The sequence below is a fragment of the Neopelma chrysocephalum genome, unplaced genomic scaffold (assembly GCF_003984885.1).
Source record: "Neopelma chrysocephalum unplaced genomic scaffold, ASM398488v2 Primary Assembly neopelma1_67, whole genome shotgun sequence".
NCBI classification, from domain to species: Eukaryota; Metazoa; Chordata; class Aves; order Passeriformes; family Pipridae; genus Neopelma; species Neopelma chrysocephalum.
The window spans coordinates 1,919,956-1,945,455 of NW_020897726.1; the positions used below are offsets into that span (position 1 = coordinate 1,919,956).

General features: G+C 39.9%; 1 protein-coding gene across 4 annotated transcripts in view; it reads left to right on the forward strand.

Annotated features, from left to right (window-relative positions):
- The first annotated feature begins 148 nt into the window (after positions 1-148).
- Positions 149-25,500, forward strand: part of ANKIB1 (ankyrin repeat and IBR domain containing 1) — an 84,562-nt gene continuing 59,210 nt past the window's right edge. For 2 of the 4 annotated variants that reach the window (XM_027684823.1, XM_027684825.1), the window contains exon 1: positions 150-427. The gene's annotated coding sequence lies outside the window, so the exon portion shown is untranslated. Of the gene's footprint in view, positions 428-25,500 lie in introns of all 4 variants that reach the window. The other 2 variants (XM_027684826.1, XM_027684827.1) reach the window with 2 other exon arrangements.

The window sequence follows — 25,500 nt, forward strand, 5'->3', positions numbered from 1 at the left end:
CGGCGGCCTGAACTTGTGCTGCCGCCGCCGCCGATTGTTGACCGCGGGCGGAGATAGAGGGAGCGAGCCGGGACTGCGGCCCGGGCCGGGAGCAGGAGGCGCGACGGGAGGGCGGGCGGGGAGGCGCCGAGGCGGAGCGGCCGCCCGGGCCCGGGGAGCGCCGCCGGCAGCAGCCGCTGTCAGCGCCGCCGCCGAACAAAGGGGCAGCGAGCCGGCGGCAGCCGCAGCGCCCTGACCGCGCCGGGCAACCCGGCGGGCTGAGTGACAGCCCCGGCTGCCCGCGGGGCTCCCGGTGGAGTGGGCACTCCAGAGGGCGCCGCACCCGGAACGGAGCGGGAGAGACGAGCGGCCGCTGGACACATGGAAGCGCTGGGTGGTGGGCGCGGAGGCGCCGGGAAGGGCCGGGGAGAGCTCCTGTGAGGAGCCGGTGAGTGCCCTGCGGCGCTGGGCGAGGCTCGGGCGGGGGCTGCGGGGCTGCGGGAGGGCGCGGCGAGGGGAGCCCGGCCGCGGGCACATCGGGGCGGCGGCAGCGCCCGCATCGCAGGGGGGCCGGGCCGGGAGGCGGGAGGCGGCTCCGGGGGCGCCTCGGCAGGCGAGGGGAGAGGAGCGGGGGAGGCGGGAGCGGCCGTGGGCGAGGTGAACTGGCGGCAGGTTATCGAGGCTGGAGTGGCAGGGGGCAAGGGGGAGACGGGGAGACGGTGGCCGCTGGGCTGGGGGATTAGGGGGCAGAGAGGCCGCCTCCAGCCCCGGCTCTCGGCCGGCGGAGGGCAGGGGGCCTCGCCCGGAGACCGGCCGGGTCGAGGGGGGGTCGGCAGCAGCAGACCCGGGGCGGCAAAGACCGTCGGAAAGTTTGGAGCTACCCGATGGCCTGGCTTCAGCCAGCCCCTGCTGCTGGGCTCGTGCCCGCCTTGTTTGTAGCCTGGAAATCCTGCCCGGAAGGCAGAAGGGAAAAAGTATGAGTGGCCAGAGTGGGAACGTGTGCGGTGGGGTGAACTGTGACAGCGTGACCTGGCTTTCTGGCTGGGGAACGCCGTCAGAGCAACCCTTGAATGAAATCAAACGCTCGCGATCTCGTGGGATTTCCACCCCACCCCCCCTCCGAGTTAAAAATTGAGTCTTGATACCGTAACAGTTTTATGTAAGTAGCAGTATCGCTCTCTCAGGCATGTCTAAGCACATACTGGAGATTGGGCAACTTTTAAAAATTAATCTAAATAATTTATGATTACTCAGTCTGTCTCTTATTTACAGTTCAGATAGTATGCAGAGGAAATACAGTCACGAAAGCATGCTCGGCAGAGTAAAGCACTACAGCTTGTATTGTTTTCATGGATCTCTCCATTATGACTAACTGTCCTTGATTGCTCCTTCTTTGAGTGCATTTCTGTGCTTAAGGGTTCCAGAAATGGAGTTTTAGTTGCAGACATAACATCAGTAATATGCTGTAATTTAAGTACGTTCACTAACAAGAGACAGACCACTGTTGAGAGGATTTTGGCTGTAGAGGTTAGCAATGAGAAGAGACTGTGTCTTCCTTACATATATGCCTGTTTTCTCCTTTCATCTCTTTGACTTTCAATAGGAAGCGTAGTGGATTAATTTCTCTTTAATCTCTCTTGCGTATAGGGGAAAATTACTCTTCTTCCTTGGAGGGAGGGGGAAAGGCTTTAGTCATAAGAAAAGCAACAGCGTTTTTCAACTACTTAGAATGTGGCTACTTAGAACTTGTTTCATTAAGATGTCTACACAGAAGTGAACTGGTAGAATTTATAGCAGCTTCTTTTTTTTTTTTTTCTTTTGTGGACATGGGAAGAGTAAATGGCTGTCCTTACAAATCAGAGACCAAGTTACAGAAGAGGCTTCTGGAAACTTTAATTCCAAGACTTTTGGTGGTTCTGTACGCGAGCAATTCTTTCTTCAACAAATCTTACTTTAGTCCTCAATCAAAAGAATAAAGTATTTTAATAATACAATACATTGTTCCTGAATTGCAATATTACTATAAATGTACTAAAAAGCTAAACAATATTGGTGGTGCCCTCTCTTCATATATGTGTATATGAAAATTAGTTTTAAAAGAAAGAAAAACAAAAAAAAACAACAACGGCACTATAATAATAATAATATCAATAGCCAAAACTCAAAAATCGAGCAAGTAAGTTTTATGCAGTCCCTTTAATTTTTACTTGTGCCAAACACATCTGGATAGGACTAAGTATGTACATATGTAAGTACATGATTGGGCTTATTGAAAAAAACACGGAGTTTCCTGGATGTAGTTACATATTGCATATGAGTTTACATGTATCTGTTATATGTTCCTAGGTAGCCTACACACTCCAGAAAATTACAGAAAACTGAGCATGTAAATTTGAAAGGGAATGCCTTCTAAAGTTGTCAGGTTTTATTCAATTGAACAACTGTAAAAATGGTTTTAGAAAATGTAATAATGTCTTTGTTCACTATATAAGACCTTGTTAACGCTGTGGTTGATTTATTCTGTCCCGAGCAGTTTCTCACTCCTGGTCTGTGACACCTCTGCTGTGATTGCTTAGCACTATGTTTCTTTTTATTTCAGTAATAGAGCTTTGTTTATTAATCATTAACTAGTTTGATTAGCAGGGTTTGTGGTGTTTTGAGTTTTTTGTTTGGTGGGGGTTTTTTTGGTTTTTGTTTGTTTGTTTTAGGGGGGGTAGCTTTTTTTGTTTTGTGTATTGAAAGGATTTCTTTGGTTGTTTTGGTTTTGAGGGTTTTGTTTGGTTAGTTGGTTCAGTTTTGCTGTTTGGATACCATATAGTTACCGTTACTTGACTAGTTTATTAACGTCACCTTGCAATCTGATAACTAGAAGTTGCTCTCTGCGGTTGTCACTGTTGAAGTTTTGTCACCTTTGCTAAGGTGACTCATGCCAGTGAGAAAGAAAATTGAGAAGCTGGAGGTTACTGATACATGTGCTGAACCAATTAGGTTTCAAATCACATTACTGTATTTGCATAATTGGTAATGATACATAGCAAAGAGAGATCTGTTTTGCTTGAAAAACAGCCCTGTGGAAATTCTGAAATGTTCAAAATTACATGGAAAATTCTGTTTTCAACACCATTATAATAGCTCTGAGGAGATGCTGTTGCAGCCTTTCAATATATAAAGGGAGCCTACAAGAAAGACGGAGAATGACTTTTTACCAGGACCTGTATTGACAGGACAAGGAGCAACAGTTTTTAACTGTTTTAGATAAGGCAAACACTTCTTTTGACCTAAAGCTTATTTGTAGTACTGCTAATATCCTTGAATTTTCTATAAGGAGTTTTACTGGAGTTGCTTAAGAGATATTTTCATTTGGTGGTTTTTCTTACATTTATATTTTTAAGCAGGTAAATTCTGAACTTTGCCTGTTGGAGAATAATTGCAGTTAAAATAAGGTAAATGGATTACTGCAGGGAAATAGAAGGGTCTTGCTGCTGAATGCTTGGGATCCTTCATGGTTCGAGTGACCTTATGGAGAATCGGTGTGACAGTGTTGCAAGAAAAGTTACTCTTGTAACAAGGAAGACCCACGGACAAAATGAATCCTCTAAAAGTCAGTTTTATATTAGTGCATAAACTTACATCTAGAAATCAATATTTGCACACGTCCTGCAGTTTAGTAATGTTATTCTTTGACAATAAGTTAGTATAGTTTAAATATTACATCATGACAACTAAGGTAGTGTATTATTAATTATTGTAAAATAATTCTTATGTGTAGGCTTCAGTGTTGGAGAAAATTTTATTAAATTTCCTGGGGATTTTCCCTACCTAAGTGAGTTTCCCAGTTGCTTGTGCTTACCATTTTGACACACCTGAAGAACTCACAGTAGACGTGTCATGGAGGATTCTCTATCTTCTTGCTACTGGCTGAATTCAGTGACTTAAGGGATAAGGGCAACAGTGACAAGTTCCTGCCCAGTGCAGCAAGTGTGTCTCCTCTATGACTACCCTACCTTCCCACATGCCCTCACATAATACTTCAGAGTCTCTGCACATGAAACCGAACAGCTACAAGAACAATGATTCATCTAGCTTGGATGCCAAGGTTAAGTTGACCTATACTCTGCATCAGAACTGCTCCCACAAAGCAAAAAAATATCATTGTCATAGGAGACTCCGTTCTGAAAGGAACAGAAGGTTCAAAGAGAAGGACCTGCTTCTTGGGGAAGTCTGCTGCCTCCCTGAGGCCTGGATTAAAGATGTGAAGAGAAAGTGTCCTACTGTGGTATGGCCCTCAGATTAATATCCATTATCAATTTTAATTTTTTTTTCAGGTAGGCAGCAATGAATTTGCAACAAGAAGTCTGAGGATAATGAAGGGCAAGTCTCAGGGCCTGGAGCACAAGTAGTGTATTTCTCTATCCTTCAAGTTGCAGGGAAAGATGAGGGAAGAAACAGCAAAAGGCAGCTGATCAATGCCTGGCTCCAAGTCTGGTGTCACTGACGGAATTTTGGGTTTTTTGATCATGGGTTGGTTTACATGACACCAGGTCTGCTGGCGACAGACGGGGTACACCTGTCTCAGAGAGAGGAAAGGATCTTTGCACAGGAGTTAGCAGGGCTCATTAGAAGAGCTTTAAACTACATTTGAAGGGCAAAAGGGATAAAAGCAGGCTTGCTAGAGATAAGCCTGGGAGCAGCACACCTATATTTGAGGGATGGTGTGCTACTGATGCCCTTTGATCTTCCATCTCAGTGGAGGTAGGGGATGGAGATCCATGTAGCAGCAAAGACCAGGGGTTATTGATGTGTTAGAAACGACAGAAGCATCTGAGATTGGTCATAAAGGAATTAGGACTTCTCCCCCAAAAAAGGTGGTATCAATAGCCTGGTTGAAGTGCTTCTACACCAATGCACACAGCATGGGCAACAAATAGGAGGAGCTGGAAGCCATTGTGCATCAGGAAAACTGATATAATTGCCATTAGGGAAACATGGTGTGATGATTCACAACTGGAGGTCTGTAAACTCTTCAGAAGGGATAGTCAAAGAAGGAGAGGTGGCGGGGTAGCCCTGTGTTTTTGGGACTGTTTGTATTGTCTAGAACTTAACTATGGTGTCGGTAGGGTTGTGTATGCATGGTTGGGAGTCTGGTATAGACCATCCTGCCAGGTTGAAGAGGCAAATGAAATATTCTCTGAGCAGGGAGAAGTTTTACAATTGCTGGCCCTTGTTCTCCTGGGGGACTTCGACTCACCAGATGTCTGCTGGAAAGGAACAGTGAAGAGGAAACAGTCTAAGAGGTTCCTGGAGTGTCTGGAAGATAACTTCCTGACACAGTTGACAAGTAAGCCAACTAGGGAAGGTGTCCCGCTGGACATGAACAGAGAAGGGCTTGTGGGTGATGTGATGTTTAGAGGCCGTCTTGGGCACAGTGATTGTGAAATTACAGTTTTCAATTCTTGGAGAAGTAAGGAGGGAGTCAGCAGAATTGTTACTTTGGACTTCCAGAGGGCAGACTTCAGTGTGTTGAGGAGACTGATGGACAAACTTTTGGGAGGCATTCCTGAAGGGCAAAGGAGTCCAGGAAAGCTGGGCATTCTTCAAGAAGGAAATCCAAAAGGTGCAGGAGAAGGCTGTCCCTATGTGCTGAAAGAAGAGCTGGCAGGGAAGGAAACCAGCCTGACTGAGCAGAGAGTTTGCAGTCAGGAAAAAAAGGAGAGTCTATGGCCTTTGGAAAAAGGGGCAGTCAACTCAGGAGGACTACAAGAATGTCGTGAGGTTACAGGGAGAAAATTAGAAGGACCAATTAGAACTTAATCTGGGTACTCCTGTAAGAGTTGATAAAAAGTGTTTCTATTAATACGGCAGTAACAAAAGGAGAGCCAAGGAGAATCTCCATCCTTTATTGTATGTGGGGGGAAATATAGTAACAAATGACGAGGAAAAAGGCTAAGGTACTTAATGCCTTCTTTTCCTCAGTCTTTAACAGCATGACCAGCTGTTCTCTGGGTACCCAGCCCCCTGACTGGGAAGAAAGAGACAAGGAGTAGAATGAAGTCCCTGTAATCCGAAGGGAAGTGGTCAGAGACATTCTACGCCACTTAGACACTCACAAATCTGTGGGACCAGATGAAATCCACCCAAGGATACTGAAGGAGCTGGCAGAAGTGCTCCCCGAGCCACTTTCCATCATTTACCAGCAATCCTGATTAATGGGGGAGGTCCCAGGTGACTGTAGATTAGCAAATAAGACACCTATCTACAAGAAGGGTTGAAAGGAGGATCTGGGGAACTACAGTCCTGTCAGTCTGACCTCAGGGCCAGGGAAGGCCAGATCATCTTGGGTGCCATCACGTGGCATGTACAGGACAACCAGGGGATCAGGCCCAGCCAGCATGGTATTATGAAGGCAGGTCCTGCTTGACCAACCTGGTCTCCTTCTATGACAAGGTGACTTGCTTAGAAGATGAGCAAAAGGCTGCAGATGTTGTCAGAAAAGCCTTAGACAACATTTCTCACAACATTCTCCTGGAGAAACTCTGCTTGCATGGGCGTACTCTTCACTCTTCTCTGGGTGAAAAAACCTGTCTGGGCCCAGAGAGTGATGGTGAATGGTGCTGCCTCCAGTTGGAAGACAGTCACTAGTGATGTTCCCCAAGGCTCAGTATTGGGGCCAGTCCTGTTTAATATCCTTATCAATGATCTGGATGAGGGTATAGAGTGCACCCTCAGTAAGTTCGCAGACAACACCAAGTTGGACAAGAGTGTTGATCTACTGGGGTGTAGGAAGGCTCTGCAAAGGGATCTGGATAGGCTGGATAACATCAGTTGGAAACTGATTATCTCCCCCAAGTACTTCACCTGATGATCACTTTTCCTGGAATTCAGCATAGAAAATAATCAGATTTTTCTAGTTTATAAATACAATTTTGCTTTTAAAACAGGCCCTGCTTGTTCTTATAGCAGGTACTTTTAAGTGACCATGGGAACATCATGTCCTGTTTGTGTGCAGCTGTTTTGGTCCTTGTAGTAAATTATTACAAATTAAATAACTTAGAGGAGAAAATTGTATTTGTTATATTTATTAGTTTGAGTTGTGTTTGTAGTCCACTTAAGACTTCCTCTTCAAGGAACTTCCAGAGATGTTAGTTGGGGTAAGCAATGGCCCCCTGCCTTTTTATTTTAAGTGGATTTCTAATAGAAGTTTTGAAGGCAAAGTTACTAATGGTATATTTCTATCAAAGCTGTTGCGTAGAAACTCAAAACTGACTGTATCAAAAAGCAATAGTATGTTTTTGTAGGATGCACAGATGAAGCACTGATGATAAAAATTGAAATACTTCCTGTTATGAACTGGCCTTTGGAGAAGAGATCATGATGTAGACTCATCAATGTTTTTACACAAAAGCTACATCAAATACTGGTTCTATTAAAGTTTATTGTAGACTTAAGAATAGGAATTTTAGGACTGTTGTCATTTATTAATGGACTCTTCTATGTACTAAGGATTTGATTGTTACTGTGCTGCTCTGATATGCAGTTGTGTGTTTGTATTTTTATTAGCTACTACGTATGTAAGATATATGCAAGGCTGGATGCACATCCAGACTAATTTTCAACAGTAGCAACTTGTAAATGCTGTTGCAACAGAATTTTCCTCTGAAATATTCTTTTTATTAACTTGCCTCTGAAAATTACTTGCAGAATTGTTACTTTTTTAGGATTTTTTATTTTTAAATCCAGATGGCTCTACTGTTCTAGATCTCTAAGCAGCTGGGGGACAAGTAAATACATTCATCTCCAGTAAACTCTCTGCTGTGTTGAAGGAGTACAGACAGACATGTAGAAACGTCCTGGCAGAGTAGAGACTATCAAAATGGTGAATTTCTTCAGTGTTGCAAAGAAACTGCAAAAATGTGTAGCTACTAAACTATGAAGACCAAAGTTTCGGCTGTGCTAATAATACAGGTTATACGTTTTAACATTTTAAGAACTTATTGACTGATGCAGTTTCATTCACATTTGCTAAATAGTTGAAGTTATCTCTATACCCATAAGGTGGAGATTTTGATATATTAAAGCTCAGGTCTTGGGACACAGCAATATAGCAGACTTCATGATAGCAGAACGTGTGATTCTTCAGCAATGATCTGACACATTTGTTCTGTAAAAATACTTCTACAGAATTGTAATACCAAATAATGTAGGCCTATGAAGCATTGTGAGTTATATGTGGTTCTAAGAAAAAGCATTTGTTTTTTATTAAAGAATTGCTGTTACTTGCGTTCTCTGAAAGTTTGTATATGGAAGTACACAGCCTGCTGTATTGAGACCTTACTAACAGCTCTGTAGCTTATTGCAGTATAAATATACAATGGCTCTTAATTTAGGCCCTTTTCCCAGACTTCTTGAGAGTCACTGACACAGATACTTTATGTATTTAGTTCTCCATATTTAGAAGGATGTGTTGGAGAGAAATCTTTCATTGGAGCTATTTCAGTGAGTCACCAAGTGCAAACTGCCTATTAAAAAAAAAGTACTGAAGAGGCTTTATTTGGTGACTTGTGTATTGAAGTACAAGTTCCTTATAACATCCCATTTACCAACCTGTTAATTAGTTAAAATTAAACTATGTGAAAGTCCTAGAGGAAGACTGCCTAGACAATTAGGGGACAGAAGCACATAATGTAAAAAGAGAAGCTGGAAGAGCTGGGTGTCCTCAGTGTTCAGAGAAGGCTGGGGTGGTGGATCTTGTTTTCAGTTAAAAGACAGAACCAGACGCTTCTTGGAAGAGCTGTGAGACAACAGAAAAAGTTCCAGCAAGGAATGTTTCATTTATACATTAGGAAAGATTTGCATCATGAGGGTGGTCAAATGTTGGGATAAGTTGCCTAGAGAGTCTGTAAGATCTCTGGAGTTCTCTGAACTTGATTGAGGACGGCCTTGAGCAGCCTCGGAAGCTCTGGGGATTACCTTGGGTAGAGGATTGAAGCAGTTGACCTCCAGAGGTTCTTTCCAATATAAGTAAGTGCTTGCTCCATATCACATGATATGGTTGCACAAGCTCTTTCTCTGTCCTTTGCACACAACTGGTTCTGGCCCAGCTGAAGCGTGTGGCCCAGAGAGTTTTGTAGTTATTAGTTTTTTGGTCATCTTACGTGATTTGCACTATATGGCTCAAATCCTGTTTTTTAACTTGCCTTCTGCATAGTCAAAGATTTTAAGTGATCAATCAGTTTAATGCTTTGAATTATCATGTGTCTGTCGTGAAATAGACTAATCCTGAATTAGATAGCCCATTTCCAGAGCTTTGTATGTTTGAATAATGTTAAGGGTTTTTTTCTGTAATAAGATTTACTTTTTCTCCTATGCAGAAGTAGCCTGATTACTTGTGCATTCTTTCAGGCAAATAAATGTATAATTGTAGTTGGAATACGGGCTTATTCTATTTTTGTTTTTTTTTTTTTATGGAGTTGAGGATTTTTTTGGGTGATTGGTTTATTGGAGCTTTTTGGATTTTTATCCCCTGAAATTCATAAATCCAGACCTTCTCATAAGCAAGTGGCCTGAGATTTCTAATTATTTACTTAATAAAGGAATAGAAAGTTAAATTCATTTGTCTGGAATAGGAGTTAGACAGCCAGCATGTTCTAGTATAAAATACTTTGTTGTAATCTTTAATTAAAAGGAAATAATTTGGAGGATTTAGTCTTTGTTACTCTAAATGTAATTACAATATAAAATATGCAAACCTGAATAAAAGTCACATAATTTTACTGTAAATGCAATGTAAAATTCCTATTGATTTGGTCTTTATATCATAGAAATACATTTTAAGTTAATTCTCACTGAGCTGCACTCGGAAATTCTCATTTTTTTTTTCCCTCTGCACATATTCATATTGTACATTTATGAGTGAGGACTCAGAATGGAGAACCAGAGTTTTTAAATCAGTCTTTAAGAAGGTGATTGGTTAATTTTTTTATTGCTCCCCCTATTCTGTTTTAGCTATTTGTGTCATTTTCTAAGAAGATAATGAGTCAAATTTCTCCTTAATTAGTTGCAAGCCTTAAAATTATACTGAATTAACTTCAGTTTTGTTAGGTTGTGGTATCAGGGTAGCCATGAGGAGTTACTAATAATTATGTCCCTCATTATTTTGCAAGTATACAAAGGTTCTCAATTTTAGCATCTACTCATGAGTGCAAGGGAAAAAATCATAAGCCCCAAAATCATGTGGTTTTTGGGAATAACTTCTGCATGAGTAATGCAATTTCTAGCAAAAACACACAGTGTTTTCTGTGTGCCTTCAGCATGCTTTAGTTCCTTCAAAGGAATGATGACATTCAGATCAAAGTAGACTGGGTTAGTGGTAAATGGAGGTGTTCAAAAAAGTTTCTTTTTGAAACATAAAAACTCAGTATGAACTTTGAACAGAAAAATATTCCTGAAACAGTCTACCCATGGCTTACTTTGAAAATAAATCCTTTCACATTCCTACAGTCAGACAGTCCACCCTAATCATGCTTTGCTTTAGCTATTGTATACTTTATTTTCCCCAGTGCTGCCTGAGTCTGCTTACTGTAACTCTTTGATGATTCCTGTTCTCCTTTCCAAACTGCCCACCCAGCTGCTGTATCCAAACAGCTGTAACTGGGGGCACACGAGAAATGTCTGATGCAGTAATTGTATGTTGTGGCTCCATTTCCCTACAACTGAGGGATAACAAATCGTTTCTGTTTAAATGTGCTACATTCTATGAAATGAGTGGCTTTAACATTTGTCCTCATAGAGTTAAAGACATGAGAGCAGTATTCCATTTTCAAAACGGATTAACTGGAACAAGAGGCTGTAAAATGCAAAGTTTTGGGCTTTTTTTAAATACAGCTTGCTGTTCTAGTTGATTAAGGAAATAAGATTTCCATGTTACACAGACACTTGATTATATCCTGAAAAAAATGAGCAAGCTATTGCATAGGTGGATTATGTGCCTTTAGAGTAGGTGGTTCCATCATCCGCGATTCCTGGAACATTCCAGCCTCATGCCTTTCTGTTGCAATACAATAGGTTTTCACACAAATCACCATTTGAAAACGGAGTCTCTTGTGTTTATTTCACCTTCTTATAGAGATATGTTTTGATTTTTGTATATGCTGTTTTTTAAACTATTAAGTGCTTGCTTCAGAGATACTTCTTACTTTTACTTTGTTACCAAGTGTTCTGTTTCACTTCTTGTCTATTGCTCTTTTTCTCCTTTTGAATCTTCTAGAGAGTAGTTTTATGTGATTAGAATATCCTTCTTACTGTGCAGAATATTGTATGAATACATTAGGGTAAAAAGCCACCACAGTGGCTTTTTAAAGGTATTTGCGCCTGTTGAAGTTTTCAGAAGACCTTAAAACTTAAATCCTCTAAATAATATCTCAACTCTATTGATAAAGTGTTGTTGTTTCTACGTATCCACCAGCAATTGAAACTCAAGTCTGTGGACTGTTCCCCAGCAAGTTTTAAGTCTATTATGAAATATGGTGCAACAAAATAAGTGATATAGGAGGGAAGGAAGGGATTGTTGTTAAACATCACCCTTTCCCAAAGTGCAAGTGGAGAGGGACCACATTAGACGTATTTCTCACCGCTCCATGCTTCAAGACTGTGTTTGTTCAAAAAGCTTTGTGCCAAGTTAGTAGAGTTTGTTCTCATTGGAGTCCTGCTGGGCCCCTGCAGCTACACTAAATGCCTTTGACCAGTTCCTTCTTTTTGACTGCCGGGGTAGCAGAGCTTGGACTTTTCCCTCTAGTAAGTGCAAGCTCACCTGTGTCCGTTCATTGCCTGTTGGACAGGAATTTTAGTTGTCTTTCCACCTAGATATTGCTTACCTAGTGTTAGGCACTAGAATAGCACCTGCTGCTGATATTAACAATCATGGGGAGTTTTGCATAATGAAATTAAAACTGGATCCAGACAGGGGTACCAGTTTTGCTGATATTTTTGTAAAGGGCTGACGTGAAGTTGTTGTATTGGTTATTTGTTGAGTTTACATTCTGATACACTTTGATACTCCTTTGTACACTGCTCAGCGTGGGTTCTTGCAAGCTTGAATGCAGTTAACAGCAGCCACTGCTGCCTCTGGTGCTGTGATGCCTGCTCAGTGTCTGCAGTCTCCCACTCCACCCAGCTACATCCTGCAGTCCATACCCCATCCACCATCCCCTTTTAAGTGCACAGCCACTGTCAGAGTAATAGCTGATAAAATAATGCTGGGCTACAAAAGAAATTTTGTGAAAACTGTTCTGACTTCAGCGAATGCAGTGGTGCTGGTGTACTGCCTTGCCTCCAGCACCCAAACAACTGCAGGCTTTGCACAGTTTGCACATTGCTGGTGCTTCTGCTTCTGTCTGCACTTCAGTATGAGCAAACACTGTTTTGAACATATTTCCACTCTTTATGGTATGCACTGGTACAAGTAATCCTCCCTTCCTATCACTGTTGCCATGCCCTGGCCGTTTGGACCATCAACATCTAGGAAGAAAATGCAGAAGGGGGGACTGATATGAGTTACATCTTTTCTACTTCTCTGTGCGGTCACAAAGGCACATACCAGTAAAAAAAAAAACCAAGGGAAAGTGCAGAAATATGGATGAACAGAAAGGGTGGATGAGGAAAAAAAAGGTAGGATCGGTTCTGGTGTCAATTAAAACCACTTTAGAAACTACAGTGTAAGTTTCTCAAACAACATTAATGTCATAAAAAGATAATGGAGGCAGATTTCCAGCTTGCTAAGTGCATACTTCATAGTAACTATGAAAGTTACTTTATAATTTCTGAGGCTTGCAGAGAGGTCTTATAAAGGTCACACGTAGACCTGGGCAGCAGTAACAGGGAACTCGAGGCAGAAAAAGACAAGAAGTGTGGGGGAAAAAGAAATGCACTTTTTTATGGCTTTTTTCTGGCGAGTAGTGGGGGGAGGGAATGTTCTCTTGTGATGTCTTTTACTTTACAAGCAGGAAGAGCTATTCTTAAATAAGTGCCTGTGTGTTACATTGGCACTGGAGCAAGTTTTTAGTAAGGCAGTCACCAAGGGATTCCTGAGCCTCACAACTGTGCAAGCTGCTGAAAGTAATACAGCTGGTTCCCCCAGCTTATGTCTTGTCTACCACTGCTTGCCTTTGCTTCTGCAGATGTGTGCAATGAAACTGTCAGTGCGATTTTTCTTTTAACATACCGTGTATTCTTGGACCTTACCCCAGTGGATATTTGTCTCATTTTCAGGCAGCCAAATACGAGTTTGCCAATACTTAGTAAATACTGGATTGATGATTGAACTTTTCCTAGTGATAGGTCAGGCTGCTTAAGAGCTGCTTTATGAGTCATGGTAGAGGAAGCTGAGTGGGCTTGTCGAGCTGAAGGAGAGGCATGGTGACTTGACCGACGACAGTAAGCCCGACTTTTACATCAGCAGGCTGGATTGCATAGTCTCAGGTGGCCATGCACCATCTTCGGCTGGATATCTGTTGTCACTGCTTTGCAGCCAGGTTTGGTAGACTTTGAAGTAAAAGTCTTCCCCTCTGCAAGGAGGCATGCCTAGCTATGGAGGCAGCAGGAAGGGAACACATGTCCCAGTCACAGCAGCACCACCCAGCAGGAAAAGCCCATGTGCAGAGTCCTCTGTGACTTTGTGAGCAGCATTCGGAAATAACACTGGCGGAGAACCTCCTGTGCAGTGTCACTGACACCTCCCAAGTCAGGAGGATGACCTGGATCTTTCTGTTCTGCAGGACCTCCCTGTCTAATGTAGCACCAAATAAGGGACACAGAGGCCCTAAAAGTCACCTTACCTAACCAGAAGTACCAGATCCACTGGTGAGGTAGTTGTGTTTGCAGCACGGTCAGTCATTCTTTTCTTATGACCCTGGGAACTGTATGGAGCAGACATGGAAGAGTCAGTGATGAACACAACCCAGGCTGTGTTAACTCCGCATTTTGTATTTGGATAGTAGATTATCTTGTGAGCAGTAAGTACTATAAACAAAGGGTATGTAAGTCTAGTAAGTGCTGCTTTTCAGAACACATACCTGCTGGAACAGTGACTGTCTGTAAAAAGTGGTAAGGTGCAGCAGGTTTCCATAAAAAAAAAAGAATCCTGAAAAAATTTGGGCAATACACAAAGGTGAATGAGCAGACAAGGCATGACATGATCTTGGGTATTGGCTAGCAGGCCAAAGGCTTCTGTTGAGGAGGGGAGCATTATTGTATGACCATTAGCAGTCTGATATTGAACAGGCTTATACCTCGTACCTCAGGTGATCTGGTTCTGTGGCAGTCCAGCTTAACTGTGAATTACAATCTAAATCTTTTTATAGTGATTTCCTTTTTTAGACTGCAGTGTTCTGGTGTAAAGCATAAAAAGTAAAGTATTTCCTGATTGGTATATTGACAGTATAAATAGTATTGAATGCTTAAATCTGTTTCCAGATGGAGAAATTTTCTTCTTCTGATTGAAAAGACCAGTGAAATTTTTCAGATATTCTTTAGCTATTCAAGGGGTTTTTTGTGAGGAGGTGTCTCCTTGTTCTCCCCCAGGAAATGTGAAGAACAGTAAAGAGAGTGACAAAGGTTACAGACTACAGGAGAACATGGGAACAGGGAAATTGGAGGAAGAGGGGCAATTTTTTTTGAAAGTTTCCTTTTATTTGTTGTTGCTATGAAGTAGAGACAAATAAGGAGAAGCAGGGTCTGAATATGTGATACCATGAACATTATCAGAGTAGGAGAAACAACCTCACAAGACTGCTTATGCTTTCCTCTCTCTTTTGTAGCATCTGGCTACAGTCTTTTGTTGCTAATTAATTCAGCATCTCTCAGAGAAAGAGATCTTTCATGAGAAAATGGGAAAGGAATTCTAAAATAATTAAACATTCTTAAAAGACAGAATATCACTGTAATGTAAATCTTAATGTAAAAATATTCTAGATGTGCTCTACAGGTTTCCTGCATTCTGGCTGAATCAAGCAAGGTAAAAGGAGATTAGCATAGACACTATTCCTTTATCATTTGCCAAAGTGAGATGTACTTAGTGATGATGAGAGCCAGGGTCTAATTTTGTAGGTCTAATCTCAGAACTGAGATCTGTGTTGAATCTTGTGGAAAAGCTGTGGAGATTCTGTTTCAGGTTATTTTTCTCGGTGCAAATATGATTTTCTTCAGCATTCTTTTTGATAATTAAAACTGTGCAACCCCCCCCCCGTGCGTTTTGTCATATTTAACTTCTCTCTTAAGAACTAACTTTGTGTTAGATTACTGGAGGTGGGTTAACATGATGCAATTTTTGAAAGATTCCAAGACAGGCTTATTAAACAGCAGATACATAAGCCAGATGCCTGTTCCTGGAATATTAGTAGAAATGTAATAAGTAGCAGACACATCAATAAATGTGATGTCCTGGGGATCAGTCAATGTAACATCATAAGGCAAAATCTGATCTTGCAAACTTACTGAAATCTTTTGAAGAAGTTGTCAGGGAAAATGCATTTGTTATAATCTGCTTGAATTTTCAAATGGCATATCACACTATCCCTTGCTTAGAAGTCTTAAAGAATCCAAACAGCTTTGGGAAAGAAGGAGAGTCTATTGCATGCAGAACTTGCTGGTTAAAAAATAGGAAATGGATAGAAATAAAGAGTTTTTGGAGTGGTTGAAGGTTATTGATAGAGTCCCACATAGATCAGTGCTAGGACCTGTGCTGTTTAATGTGAGGATAAATAATCTGGAAACGATGGTAAGTAGTGAGGTGATAGTCTCTAGACACTACTATAAACAGTGTCCACTGCAAAGGAATTTTATGAAACACAATGGTAAATAGGATACAAGCTCAATATAGCTAAAGGTTAAAGATTCATGTAGTTGGAGGGAAAAAAAGGATCCTAAATTTATATTATTACAATTCAGGAACAAGATCTTGAGGTTATAATAAAAACTGTGAAGAAAATCTGTTTAGTCATTAGTACGAGTCCAAAAAGTAAATGAACTGTTGAAATACAGGCCCTGGATCCATGATGTGAATCCGTGCATTTTGCATGTTATACATAGCTCCTCGTCTCCTAACTCAAAAAGGTGGCATTGGAAATAGATCAGAAGAAGCAGAAAGATCCTAAAAGTTGCACAGAATCCATTTCTTCAGAATTAGGATTAAGCAATCTGTAAAAGAGCAGAAGATTGGTATGACAGAAGGGGGATCACCTGTAAAAGGTGATATGTAGAAGTCTCTGAAGTCACAAGTGGAATGGAGAGAATAAATATGAAAAGGTTTTGCTGCCTACCTCTCAGTTCTTGTAGACAGTGAAAATGAAATTTAACAAGTTGCAGGTTAAAAACAGATATTTCTTCACAATGAATAGTTAAGCTGTGAAATTTCAGTATGCTGTGGCTGTTGAAATTTTCCACAGATTTGGGGAGTTTTTGAACAATTTAGTGGAAGAAAAATGCATTAGAGGTTATTAATATAAAACCAACATGTCTGGCTCGAGAATTCAATAAGTGGTAAATTGCTGAAGACTGGGAGGGTATTGTGTAAAAGTATCTGTTCCTGCTTGCCCAGTTTTTATATTTTTCACTGTTATGCTCTGCTGACAACTCTCTGGACAAGGAATTAGATGAGAAGTATCTGATCCAGTATGGCCATTATTATGTTCACAATATTTAGAAACAAAATCAGAAAGAAAAATGCATATATTGGTAACAACAAACTTAAAGGAACTAACGAAACCAGATATGAAGCTGTTTTGTGAAAGTACACAATAAACTGTATTAATCAATAAAATTGAGATATAAACAGTAGAAGTAGTAAATAAAATTGTTGAAATTGAAAAAGTTATCTAGTTTCCATTAATAACATTTGCGTATATATAATGAAAATCATCTTCAGCTTGCCTTAGCTTATGTCTTGAAGTAGAATTGGTGTTAGGGATAGAAATCCTTCAAAGTAGGAATAAACTAGTTTTTCTATTTTTCTCCCATTTAGAATTTTGGATATTTATTCCTAAGCAAAATTCACATTTATTTTTGAGGATTGACACTTTTTTTTACAAGTCAGTCTGAAATAACTTCTAAAACAGCAAAGGACTCTTACCAGTCTTTGTCAGACCTACCATCATTTTTAATTTATGCTATAACCCTTCCAAATCTACAGAGCTGGAAAAAAAAAGTGTGAGTTTTGCTTTTTGTAGTTTTTTAAAGGCTTATTTCATATTTTTGCAATTCTTCTTTTTCTAGTTTAGTAATGTAGCTGCGAAAAGTTAAAGTTTTTACTTTCATAGTCTTCTGTAGAAGCCAGGTAATTTTTCAGATTTTCAAATTGCATATCAATTGAACCTATTATCTCAAGTACACATTGGCTCCAAGAATCTATTATAATTTTTTGATTATTGAACACTATGGATGCAAGGAATAAGAAAGCTCATGAGTAAATATCAATGATGAAGAATTCTGACTTCAGGACAAGGTCAACCACTTAATTGATGGACTAAAAAAATTTCTTCTCTTAGCAGATTATTCATTGTCTAATTAAGCTTTTTACAGCTCTTTCTGTAATAAATAGTTCTGACTGCTATCAGGAAAGGTAATGAATTCTGTGAATTTTTGAGGTTGCCATCTAGGAAAACAGTTTCTCTATAGCATGCAGAAAAAGGTAAATAAATCAGGAACACAACTCCTGCAGCTCCTCAATATCTTCTAAACTCATTCTGATGTTACATCCACAGAATTCCCCAGGAAAAGATATCTGAGATTTTTCCAGAAGTTCAGCACCATCCCAATCCTTTCTTATTAATTAAATTTCAGTCTTGTTAAGCACAAGGATAGGAGCCCTTACTGTCATCAAGGATCCTTTGTTTCTTGGTACTCTAAAACTTGCTCTCTTCTATGAAAAATCATTGACTATTTCACAAATCTAGGCACTAGTTTTCATCCAGAAACTACTGGTCTACATCTTTACCTTTTGCTATCTCAAGTAGCCATTTACCTAGGTCAAACATGTCTTTGACATAATAGTTTTGGATCATCAAATTTAGCTGAGATTGTATCTTGCCCCAGATACCTTTGACCAGCCTTCTTGTCTGCCTTCCTTTAGCTTTTAGCACAACTGTAAGATGATGTCCAAAGAAATGTCTTTTTGTTTAAGCCACTCTCATGAAAATTGCTGTTAAAAAAGAAAATTTTTAAAATACTTTGAAGGATTAATAATTTGATTATATATGCTGGTTTTATAACATATGATATAGCCTCTGTTCTAAACCAATAAAACAAAATCATTCCTGGTTTTCTACAATAGTATTGCAATTATTTAAGAGGAAAACCTACTGCAAACTGGTTAGCCTTGATCAGTACAAATGCCATTGGATTTGTTGGGGCACAGATGCTCTTTTATTGTTATGGCACATTTCTACATGAACAGGGAGTTTTTTGTTTTCGGGCATAATAAGAAATTGAAACAGTGGATGTGATAGTGAAATGTTCCAGCGGACACAAGATTTAAGAATCTGGTGACTGAATGTTTTAGTTCAGAATATAAAGAATGGGGTTTATATCAAAGTTTTGCTATTTAAGAAAGACTAACAGCACAAGTAACAAGACTTTTAAAAGAACAATTAAAGAAAAAAAAAGGTGTATGTTCACTGATATTCTTTGGGTGTGTGAGCTGAAGTGTATGCCAGGCCAGAGTGAGCAGAAAAACTCCCTGGTTTATGCTCCCAAACTTCTCAGAAGTATTAACTGTGAAAAGAACAGAGAAAAAGTGAAATTAAAAATTCTTTTATTTCTATCATAGAATGTCTGCTTTATTTATTTGTGGGTTACATTTTTAATATAAATATGAATTTTAAAGCGCATTGTAACATATATTTTTCTTAAACTTGGCTGTCAGGAAGGGTAGTAATATTAATCGTTAGTTTATATTTCTCTTTCTTTCTGAAGGAAGCTTCCTTGTCCTGACTGGAGCATCGTATTGACAAGTAGCATAGGTACAAACTAACTGAAAAAGTTTTGGCAGAAGAAAAGTCATTATAAGAAACTTATACAGTCTCAGCCATTTCCTAGAAATAACAAATGCCAGAATAAGGAATGTTTGTTCAGGACAATCACAATTCACCTACTTGTGTAGGCCCTTCATTAATATGCCCTTTAGTTAAAATAAACACCTACTAGTTTTGCCTAATTTGGCTTGCGTGACAATGGCCCATGGATGATGAAAGTTTTGAAGTGACCTTTTTCCTTTCTTTTTCACTTTCCACCCACTACCTACTGCAGACAGTTTCCGCTTGTTTTCTGCATTTTTCTTGCTCCTGGCAATCCAGCCAGGCTTGCTGCTCTTTTTCCACCACCTTATCTGGTTGCCAGCAGGAGTAGTGAGAGCATAGGAGAAATGGCATAACTGCTGTTACTGTCTTCTCTGTCTGGCTTCAGCGTGACCCCTGGATGTGATCACAGTGGGACAGCTCCACTAACCATCAGGCAACATTAGCTCTCTTATGATCCCACTGTCTGTACAGTTATTTCTGGTTGAAGTTTCACATAAATAGTTGACGAACTTGTCAATTAAAATCATAAAGATTTTATTACTTGAGTAAAACAGAATTTTTTTTCAGACTGGTTCTTGAAAACCTTTCTAGTATTAAACCTGTATAATGTTCAGTTTCATGCAATTTTGATGCCAAACAGGTCAGGTTTTGCAAAATAAGGGACTCTGGTAATTTGAATTTCTCCTTATACCATTTCTTGCCTTACATAGGAAAGGCCAGTAATAGTATTCCACAAAGAACAGCAGTCATTTGTATTGTATTAGTGTCTGCATCAGTCACTAGGTATGTTGATTATGTTAATAGGAGAACTTACAGAAGAACTAATAGAACTGCATGGCCAGCAGGTCGAGGGAGGTGATTCTCCTCTACCCTAACTCTACTTTTGTGACGTGACACTTGGAACGCTGTGTCCAGCTCTGGGGTCTCCAGCACAAGAAAGACACAGACCTGTTAGAGTGAGTCCAGAGGAGGGCCACAAAAATGGTCAAAGGGCTAGAGCACCTCTCCTATGAGGAAAGGCCAAGAGAGCTGAAGTTGTTCAGCCTAGAGCAGAGAAGGCTCCGGGGAGACCTTGTTGCAGCATTTCAATATTTAAAGGGGATTTTGTCAGAAAGAGAGAGGCTTTTACCAAGGCCAGTTTTGACAAGGCAAGAGATGTTGGGTTTAAATGGAAAGAAAGTCAGTGTGGATTGGACATAAGGAAGAAATATTTTATGATGAGGGTGGTGAGACCCTGGAACAGATTCTCCAAAGAAGTTGTGGATACCCCACCATTGGAAGTGTTCAAGGTCAAGTTGGACAGGACTTTGGGCAGCCTAGTCTACTAAAAGATGTTCCTGCCTATGATAGAAGGGTTGGACATTGTAATCTTTAAAGGTTCCTTCCAACCCAAACCTTTCTGTGATTCAAGCTCAGGTTGCTTTGGATTTTTTTAATAGCTTTGTTCTCTCTCTCTGTTTTCTTTGGCTTGATATTTATCTTGAAGCCAAAAATCATTGTCATGCAACAAGGTTGTGTTTCATTGTAATTACACTAGTGTCAAGAATATTCTTCATAAATACAAACTGTATGTGACATACTATAATTAAATTTTGTTATCCAGCCTTTATGTAGATGATTAAACTGTTTGTGTGCAGTGGGAAAACCAGCCAAATATTTTGACAGAGGTGTTCTGGCAAAAGTTTAAAATAGTTCTTCAAGTTATATGTTTGTTTAAATTATGTTAGATTAGATCCAATATATCTTTTGCCATTTCCCTGCCAAAGTTAGAATTTTGCCAAGGGATATATTAAACATTTTATCAGAAGTACAGCAGTTGCAGTTCTGGTAATTTTCTGCTGTACTTAAGGTGCAAGCGATGGTCCTTGTCAGAGCGGTTAGCTGAATGGCTCATTCTTACTTAGCAATGATGACTCCTGAGATTCTGGGAATTCGGCACCATGACAAGGAGGTTGCATACCTCTTGCACTAAAAAGAGTTAAATAATTCCTGAAGTTATCTCTCAGAAATATCATAAAATGCTTGTGAAATATCATGTAGAAAACATATTTTGCTGTGGGAATCCATCTCATTTTAGACACACAATGATCTGGATTCTGTGTTTAGACCTTAAATTGAATGTGTTGCTTTGAAGGAGTGCTGACTAGTTAAATTACCTCTTTGTTAAAAGGAAATTGATTTGTTCATTCATCTGAAAAAAATCAAGATCTCTTTGAAAGATCAGCGGGGTCACATTGTCTTTTAGCTTTACGCAGAACAAAACGAGCTCATAAGAATGCTTCCAGGAAACAATAAAAGTATGTGCGTGTTTGTTTCCAGTCCAGTACGTCTGTGAACAATGTTCATCATCTGTCTCTGACAGCTGAATGTGCTTTCTTCACCTCTCACTTGAAAGCATGGAAAAGGATACTCCTTTAATGTAAGCAGAGTATATTTTACAAAGTTTCATCCTATAGATATTTATGAAATAAATACAATGCACAAAGTAGAGATTTAGTCATATCACTCTTAAAAGTGTAGCTTGCTTAAGTGAAACTAGAGAATTCTGAAAAAATTGCATATTCCTTGAAATGTTGTGTGATATTCTTTTCAGTGCTTTCGGTGATTTGGATAATAATAGAGAAATTACAGTAAGCGTTGCTTAGTTTATTCAGAACATGCAACTTGTATCAGTGGTCTACAGATAGAGCACTGTCCTCTCAAATAGTGTAGTTGTTAGCCAGGAGTCAGTGGTGGGATACTGGGATTGTTGCTTTCCTCTGACAATCTGAAATACAGCATGATATTTTGGGAGACTGGACATTGAAAAATCTAGATTTTGTTTTCTCACCTATTTATTTAAAATACATTGTCAATTATGAAACCATTAGTTTTATGTTGAAAGGCACTGACTTCAGATATTCATTATTTCCAAATGCAGCTGTGTGCTTTTAGAAAGTGGTGGGATGATGCTTACTCTGTACAGTCTGATTGCAGGTGTCTGACCTTGTGTACTACCTATCCTTTCATTTTAAGATCTTACTTGTAGCCCTATTGCATATTTACAAGATCCAGCAAGAGCATGACCCTACCAACTGATATTCTTTCACATGAAAAAGCTTCCTCAAATGAAGAGACTTCCGTCTGCTTCAGGAAGATGATAAGGTTTCTAAATACATAAAGGATTTTCAGATTTTGCTGTGGAGGAGTGTGCTCACGAGCAGCCCTGTGTTGCCATCCTCTTTATTTTTGCTTTCTGTGGATATGCCTCGGCAGACAATAAGTTTTGTTTTCAGTTTTGTCAGTTTAACACCACTGAAAGTGAAGTTGACATAAAAGCTTTTGACTGGCCAGATTCTACCACAGGCTCTCCAGAGGGGTTGTCTTTAGGCTGTAGTGCAGTTTCAAACTTACTTGCCTGAAACTTAACATGGCTTTTAAAATTGTGCTAAGCTGAGCAAATATACTTGAAAAATACATTCTGGACTCAGTCAAGGCCAGGGTCAAGGCACATTGCAACCTGTTTAGATTGTTCAATGAAGTTCCCCATAGGGTTTTCTGCAGCTCTTTATGTTGCTGTCTTCATTCCTCCTTTCATGTTCTAGCTGTGCTCTGTACCAGTACTGGTTGTCTTTACCCTCCCTTTTTGTAAGCAGATCAATGTGATAGGAACATGTGAATTTCTTTAAGATTTTCTGCTCCATACAGTGTCGGTCTGTGTGTCCCATCTGTCTGTTACTCTCTGAACCGTTGCCTTGGTGGTGGCTTCACTGTGGTTTTTTGGTCTATTGAATCTGATTTTGGAGGGGACACACTCTTGTCTTTAACTGAGCTGAGCTGGGTTGTCGCTTATCTCACAGTCAAGCAAAGAGAGGCTCCCATCCCAGCCGACACACTGGGCATGATGTGTGTACGAGGGTAAGGAGAAACTGGAGAAGCACTACACTACCTGAAGTGTGTTCAGGTGCTGCCAACATGAGAGGCGTTGCACTGGTAAAGAACATTACCAGTCTCTTTTTTCATATTCTTTAGCTTATCACTGATGCCAAGTGTCCTGATGCGTCATCAGCTGCTGGTACTTTATATAGGTGCTGGGTGACACTTGTTCATTTCTGCTTGATGAAAATGTGGTGCTATCAGCACTGGCCCATGATACAGAAGTCACTTTTATAGATCTTTATTAAACTGACAGTGTTTTATGCACTGTATCAAAAGTGTACCATTACTTTAATCAGTGGAACAGTCTATAGTGAGCTTTTTATGATAAACCAAACAGTGTGTTTGGGATTAAAATGCCGGAACTATCAAGCATGTCAGTCTCTAGCTTGACTCAATCTAATAAAATGTCAAACATTTCTTTCTGTGCTTCTTAACCTTCTGATCTAGATAGAGGAGGTCTTAGGGGTGGTAGTGTCAGTAGACTAGGTACAGATATTTTATATTTTAGATCTGAGTAATCCACTTAACCTGTAGATTGAAGAGCTAGCACTGAGAAAGTTCTGCTGTATTTTATGACTGAAGCCTTAAAATACTATTAAGCTGTCAAAATACCATACTGGAGAGTGGTTGGGCACCACAACAGGTCTCCCCAGGGAAGTGTTCATAGCACCAAGTGTTCACGGCCTGACAGAGTTCAAGAAGCGTTTGGACAATACTCTCAGGCACGTTCTCGGGGTTGTCCTCTGCAGGGTTCTTCTGTGCGGGGCTGGGAATTGGACTTTGATGATCCTTGTGGGTCCCTTCCAACTCAAGATATTCTGTGACTCTCTTATATTACTGACTAAGCTATAGAAAATGAAATCAGATTATTAAGGCCCTGACAGATGGTTGTATTGGGAACAGCTCCAAAGTGTTATCTGGACTTGACAGAACTTTAAGGGTATTTTCTAAAGACCTTGGGCCCAGGAATGAATTTGAAATTATCTGCAATTACAGTTGAGACTAAGGGATATTCCAGGACATAATTAGAGAACGATTACTCTTTTGTTGCATCTTACTAAATGGCTGCTCCCTAAAGATTAAAAAAAAAAAAATACACCCCAACAGGTGCTCTTTTTAACTTGTGCTGCTCGATTTTTTCCCCCTCACTATCTGCAGGGATGCAATCTTTGTCCAGCTATCACAGTGTACCTTTGATTTGGCTGCACAGTATCTCATCTCTCCTGCTATGTGTAGGTACCTACCCCACAGTGGATTTACCACATTTCATTTAGATGATGAATGCAAGTACTGTAAACAACACAATTAAAATTAATGTAGCAACTACTTTAGGCCCATCTATGCAGAATTTTTCTTAAACTCTTTCTAGTCTATGCTGCAACTGCCCCAGTTGCATTCCCGTAAGTGTATCAGTGCAAAGAAAACCAAAGCCATTCTTAAAATCCTTTTTTTCTCCACAAACTGGAATTGTGAAAGAAGTGTGTCTGAAAGAAAATACTCTAGCTGGATGAAAGTCTTTATGCCTGAGTCAGTAAGCCAAAGTCTCAAATTACTAAATTGAGCAATAACTTTAAGCCTTCAATTTGTGGGTACATATGTCAGCATAAAAAGATTGTAACGTAAGTTGCTAGACTATCTATCCCACAAGCATATAAATGAGGAAATAATTAATTCTCTCACTACCCCACACTATGTTTTATTCAAGTCAACTCTCAACATTACTGCCACTTTTCAACCTTGGTATTTAAAGCACAGAGAATGTTATATTGATGATCATTGTATGAAGGGTGAGATGTTGGCATAGCAATTATTTTTTTGTTCTGTACTTTGACTTGTAAAATGTAACAGAGTCTGATAATTTTGAGCCTCATTCACAAATGTTTAAAGTGGCAGAGACACTTTCATTATTTCCTGTTGATGACTTCAGAACTTTTGGCACAAACCTTAGAATATTTCAGTGTGTCACAAAAAAAAACAGACAGCAAAACCAAACAAAACCCTCCACCACCACTTTCTCATAAGCAATTCTCAAGCTTTGCAAGTGTATTTGTTACTTTTCAGAAAAGTTCTTCCAGATACAACTATCCGGAGAGAACTGGTTTTGCCCATTAATTAAAATTTGGCAAATCTTAAATCTTTACTGTAAACATGTAAAAATTAGATTTAGCCTAACCTTTTCTGCTGCATCTTAATTGTAGGCATCTGTGCCACCCATACATAAAGCAGGCATGCACATTTGAATGCCTAATTCTTAATTTTGTCCTCCTGCTAAAGTGAGCATTTTTTTTTATTTTATGTAGAGGGGAAGGAGTAAATGAGGAAGAGAAGCACTAACAGGGCTTTTTCTGCTGTTTCTGGGAAACAACCTGGTATTCTGAGAGTTCTTGAACATAACTTTTGACTTGCTTCATTTGTGTTATTCAGTAGTGAGGATTAAAATTACCAACATCCCAACATGAGACTCATCCTAAGCATACCAAGTGATTAGGCTTTCTCCTAAACCATGAAGTTGTTCATGGTTCCCTTCTGCAATAAATTA